Source organism: Glossina fuscipes, unplaced genomic scaffold, assembly GCF_014805625.2.
Source record: "Glossina fuscipes isolate IAEA_lab_2018 unplaced genomic scaffold, Yale_Gfus_2 87, whole genome shotgun sequence".
NCBI lineage: Eukaryota > Metazoa > Arthropoda > Insecta > Diptera > Glossinidae > Glossina > Glossina fuscipes.
Window position 1 is genome coordinate 814,813 of NW_023998441.1, and position 6,327 is coordinate 821,139.

Genomic DNA, 6,327 nt, shown 5'->3' on the forward strand with positions numbered 1-6,327 from the left:
TTTGTCATTTTCACACACACACTCGTTGATTTTGCTCACTTTGAGACCTGCCGATTGGTTTTTGCTTATTTTCAGAGACCTTTGACCTCAATTTTTATGCTACAGGTGAATTTCATGGTATAGGATTTGCATTTATTGAAAACATCTCTGCAATGAACATATGGTGGAGGAAAAATGAGACAATTTGAATTAATTAGAGAATTAAGAAGATTAATAACAGAAAAAATTAAAAAATGTCCAAATAAAATAAATAAATAAATTGATATTTGTTAAATTTAAATTGATTAAAAACAGGAATATATTTATATAAGCCCTTTTCCTCTTTAATTTATATAATACAAAATTAGGATTGACTTGCAATTCATATTAAATATTCTATATTTGTAGACAAATTGGAAAGTCAATGTAAAATATTTACCCTTGCAACAATTTTATTGAACTGAGATGTTTTGTTTTCTTTTAACCAACGTTGTAAAATATGTTTCAATCGTTAATTGTTGAATTAGTAATGTTATTAACTCTTTTAGATAATCCTTTTCGTTTTTCGGAAGATATTGTAGGCTTTGCTAAACTTTTGCGTGTGCACGAGGCAAATACTAAAACTGCAAAATTTTAGAAGATGTATTTTTTTATCAATTCTACAATGCACTATTATTTACTTTAAATAAAAAATGCGCCCCATTCCCCCTTTTGACGTTTCAACTCATTAAAATGGACTAGCGCAGTTTCTAAATTATCTACCATCCTCATTTATAAGCATCTTAATTGTCGAACAATTCAATAAAATCGTTGTATACACTTCGACTACTTTTTACAACAATAAAACACAGAAGTAGACAAAATATGTTTTTAGGTGGGATCCTTGGTGTTGATTCAAGTCTATCGGCGAAAGCATAGAAATCTGATAAATCTACGAGGACGCGACCAAGATAACACGCATTCTGCAGTTTTTTATGTAAATGATAAATTAACCTCAGCTCTTACATTGCAAGTCATGTCCTGTTCTAAAAATTTAAACTTTAATCTGCTTATCACATTTATGAAGATCGGACATAACTTGAGTAACCAGTGATATGTTTGCAAATATTTTTAAGAAACTTGCTAAATACTTTGCGTGCGAAATTTTCTTGATGTTCGCTACGAATTTATTCTTAGAAACAAAATACTACTAACTTTACATTTTTTCCTCATTTTGCCTAATTCGGCTTAAAAATGTACTTATCTAGTTTCAATTTTTTACCGGAATTCAATAAAGTTAAAATGTCTTACTAAACAGAAAAAAAATAATAATAACAAACAAAAACCAAAATCAAACACACCAACAAATAACATTATATTTCAAATAAGGGGCATAACTTTTTCTGTTACATTAATTGATTCCAAAGACTCTACCTATTTGGGACACTTAATAACGATCCCACCCAACTAAACGCCGATCGCCATGATCCTCTCCTCAAAACTTTTATTTTATCACGGTAAAGTCACTGCTACACAAGATGCAGTGTACAGACCGGAAATCCTCTCTCAACAACATTTACTAATGATTCCTCTAAATAATACACAAACTTAGCACGCAAAGGAGTTTAAAAGGACAATTGAATATCCAGACTACTGCGGTACGCTCTCGGAAAAATTGACCTTATTAGCTCCTAAGAATTCATAAAAATATAAGAAGAATATATGAAGATTATATAAAAATATATGTATCGATTTTTTTTCATGGTGACTATGCTTTCAATTTTGCTACACTTTTAAAAATTAGAGGTTGAGCAACGAAACAAGAATCAATGCACGAATAGATACTGATACATATGTATGTTCATTTAAACTAACTACTACTACCAATTATCTATGCCTAGGTGAAGCAGGCTTATCAGAGATGAGCGCGCTATTCAAAGCGAAAAATAGATTAGCATTGTCGATCTTGAGAAGAAGGACCAAAGAGTCGGTCGGCGACTCTTAAGTTAGTACCATTGGAAAAAGCCAAATCAAGCTATCATTCATAATCACCGTAAATACTGCCTCACAGAAAAAGACAGAGGTCACAGATTTTGTCGAAAAGGTTAGTAAAAATGTAAGGGTAGGAAAGTGGAGTGTAGTGACCAAACCCTTCGCGGAAATACATTTTAAACAACATTTGATAATGTAGAGCGTCCAATTTGTTTACAATTTTTAATATTGTTCAAGTATTTGTATAAAAATTGCGTGCATGCGAGAGTAAGCGTATAAAAAGTTCTCGCCAACATAAGCACGAACACAAGCAGACTCATAGAACTTCCTGCAGTTTTCGTTTAAATACGCATCGTTTCTTCCACATGCAAATGGTTGAAATAAAGTTGAATGATATTATTGAAGCTTTTTTAAAGAAATAACTTTCCGTCTAAAAGCTTAAGAAGCGGTAACGAAGAACTCATAAGGAGTTTTTTTCAACAAACAATTAATTTTATGCTATCGTAACTAATGTGCAGCATATTTTAAAAGCATTTAATGGACTACATTTATCTAACACTAGCTAACTAAATAAATAACTAAAAACCAATGAGACGTGCAATATCAATTTTTTTAAAATAACGCTGATCAATTTCGCTCCATTTCTGCTTCTGATTCGCGCCAATTCCTTTTAACCGTTTCTGTTATGTGTATACACGGCCACGACACGAAAAATAATAAGTGGAACTCGAAAATCCTTTTGATGCTCCGCTTTGAAAAGCAAAGGTGTTAGTGCGAAGTATTTTGGAAGCTCTGTAGCGCTTTCGTTATTACGTATACGGGAGAAAATTGAAAATCCCGACTGATTGCAGCACACTAAGAACGAGGACGACAAAAAAAGGAACTGATTCCAAGAATTGCACGGTGGTCACTTTGAATGCAGGACTTTGATATATAGGTTGAACGTTTAAAGTCCACACGTATGAAGGACGTAGATGCCTTAACTAGAATGCCCGTTGTAGCGGATATGCGAACTTCTAAAATCGCAGTTGATAGAAGCGGTTGGCTGTGTTCAATTCAGTTACAAGATGATGTTGTAAATGAGACAATATACTTAGCAAATCTCGAAGACAAAACGTTCGATAAGGATAACACCGTAAAAGAGTGTGGATGCAGACAAAAATTGATGGGTGGTTCCGAAAGCGATACGTGGGCAAATAGCCTAAGGGAACCACGATAAAGACGGTCACTTGTGTATCGAACAAAGAATCGAGAGAATCAATAACTATGGATAGTTTCCAAGGATGCGGAGTTTTGTTGAAGGTTATACTAACGTCTGTACCGAATGTGCACTCAACATCGGGGTGAAGCGAAAGAAGGCGAATACTACTACGATTACATCGAACCGATGCAATTAGAACTTTACGTTTGGACCAAAGTAGTGCTTTTCAGAAGCATTAATCGAAATGAACACATTTTAGTTATTATGGATATCAAAAAACGTCTACTAACTGTATTCTTCCAACGGTAAAAAAGTTGATGGGTTTCTTCGGGATATGCGTATTGTAACGCATCGATTGTACATCCACTTAAAGTGTGCCAGTTTCAACACATTGTAAAAATGGTAAAATAAAAGACAACAAAGACACTTTAAAACCGCTCAAGTTGCATATCCCAGATAATCCGATTATGCTAGGCGACGACATTTTTATTGAATTCTGCATAATTACAGAAGATTTTTATTTGAAATGCCCAGTAGGAGCGGGCAAACTCTTTTGGTCTTAGAGTGCAAAAGGGATCGAACTCCATGAATGGATTTCAGGACGTTAGATAGTTGGATATATTATTTGATAATTTTGTCAATTTGAGCAGTAGAAGAAAGTTTCGGGTGCAGAATAAAGCCTAAAAAAATCAAACGTTTTGATAAAGGGTATAGTAGAACCAGATATGAGAAGTGGAACAACAGGGTCTTCACTTTTTAAAAAACCACCCACTTAGTCTGAAGTGTAAATTGGGGAGGTTCAAGACGAGCGAAGATAATATCAAGGGCGAATTGTAAAGTATGTGTGCACAACCCTGACCAGAGTTAGAACTAAAAACGACAAGAGCTGTTCACGTCAATTAAAACTATATATTGTACTGAAAAGGGTAATCACGTATTTGAAAATTAACTCTCATTCACGACCAAACCGACCATTGACAAAGGTCGGTTCTTTTTTTTCATGAATTAACAAGCTAACCAAAATTATTAAATTATTACTAAATTATGTTAGCAAATTTTCTCTCATTTGCAGATTTTCCTCCTAGTTAAGTCAAATCTGGCGACAATAACAATGCTGGCGCTGAAAATACATTAGCGTTGAGTATAAACCAAGCAAAGTTACCACAAATCTCCTATTTTTACGCTGCATTAATGGAAAAACAACTGTAAAAGAAAAATATAAACACTTGTTAGAAAATCAAAAATTTTAAAAAATCAGAAAAAAAATAAACTCTGCTCGAAATCACTATTTGCAAATGACGTATAAATACATGTTATATGTGGATTTATGCAGAAGTTTCGCGTTTCCAAAGCGGCTTTTCATTATTTGCTGAATGAGAAACACACATATATATCGCCGGTGTTGCGCTCAGCCATAATGTGAGATTTATAGGCCTCCGGAGTTTACCAATGCCTGGTATGCAGCGACCTTACAGTTGGAAACAAAACCTTGTGCAGAGTGGACTCAATACATAATAAACGCGGATATGAATATGTGGTTTTATCAGAAGTTTAGTATTCCAGGGGGCAAGTAATTGAACTTTTCGTTTTACAATAAACGACCATTATCACATTTGTATTATTTATTACAGTAATTGGATGTGTTGATGGAACGCATATATACTTTCTAAAGGCAGCCAAAGATGAAGCAGGTGTCTGAAAGGAAAACACAGCCTTAACGGAATGGTAGTAAGTATTCTGAATACTTGCGTATTATCACTTATTTTTATTTACATAAATATAAACATTTTTTTCTGAAATGAAGTTCTTGAATATTTTGTTGGGTCGCTGGCGTATTCTACTGAAAGAGGGAAAGAACTCGTACATTCCAAAGAAGCTGAGAAGAATATTGTGTGATCTATGAAGAATTGAGACAGTTGTATGAAGGAGTTATAGGACTGTTGGAACGAAATTTATAAACATAACAATTTTGAAAATATAAATAATTTGTGAAGTTGTAATTCGAACAAATATTTGCACAAAAATTAAATAAATACTAAACGTGGTTGTTTTCATTAAAAGAGAACTTTTTGTTGTACTTTTTGAATGTTTTTATTTGTTCATATATGAGCATAAAAGAAAAAAGGATTTGGCATACAGGAATGGAAGAGAAAAACCTTGGCAAAAAAGAAAAATGGGATGCTGGATTTCCGCCAACCAAATCAGAAGCCTGTTCCGGATAAATATTCATTAATAAAAATTCGGGCAATTTTGGATCGCTTACAACAGGGAAAATATACAAGTAGCCTCGATCCGCCATAGATACTGGCAAATCCCATTAGATGAAACAATTAAAATATCTATGATGTGTACAGTGTATAATGGCGAGTCATTTCGTTTGGGCTCTGCCCCAGCTACATTTTAGCGAGCTTTAGACTGCGTAATCTGGCCATTCGCGTTCGCTTATGTTGACGATATCAAAGTCGTTGGCGGAACGTTGCACGCACATCTGGGTAATTAACCGGAAGTGTTTAGACGACCTCCACTGGCAAACCAGCGAATCACCGTCGCCAAGCGTGAATTTCTTAAGCAAATCTTGGTATAGCCGTTTTGTGCCAGGATTTGCTGCCACTGTCGAGTCATTAAATCTTCTAGTTCGAAAGGTAAAGCATTGGAGGTGATCTGTGGAACAACAGAAAGCCTCTGAGTTAATAAAATATCGCCGGTTCGGTCTGTACTTTGCGGTGAGCACTAACTGATGGCCCCATCGGAGAGCGAGTTTCAGGACCTTTTGGCGTCCCGAAACGTACCATTGCTCGTAATAAGACACAATACACCTGCCAACATTTCAAACAGTATTTACAGAGTATTAGAATTGAGCACCGACTAACAGCACCGTATTCATCGCCTGAAAACCCTATGGAGCACACAAACAAAGGTTTAAAATAGAGAGAAGGTTTTCGTCTTAACATAGTTTGTAGTAGTGAAACATATAATGCCTAAATAATTTCCCTGTTCTTTCGGTTGGTGCTGATCGAATTCTACCATTTCACGTTGACGCGAAAAAGGTGTGAAGTTTATGCCAAGACATGCGGCTGGCCGAAATAGATCAAAGGAGGAAACTGACTAAGGTGGTGCTGCACAACCCCGACACAAACGCTGTCCATCTAATGTCTCAATTCAGCTCAGCCGCCTGT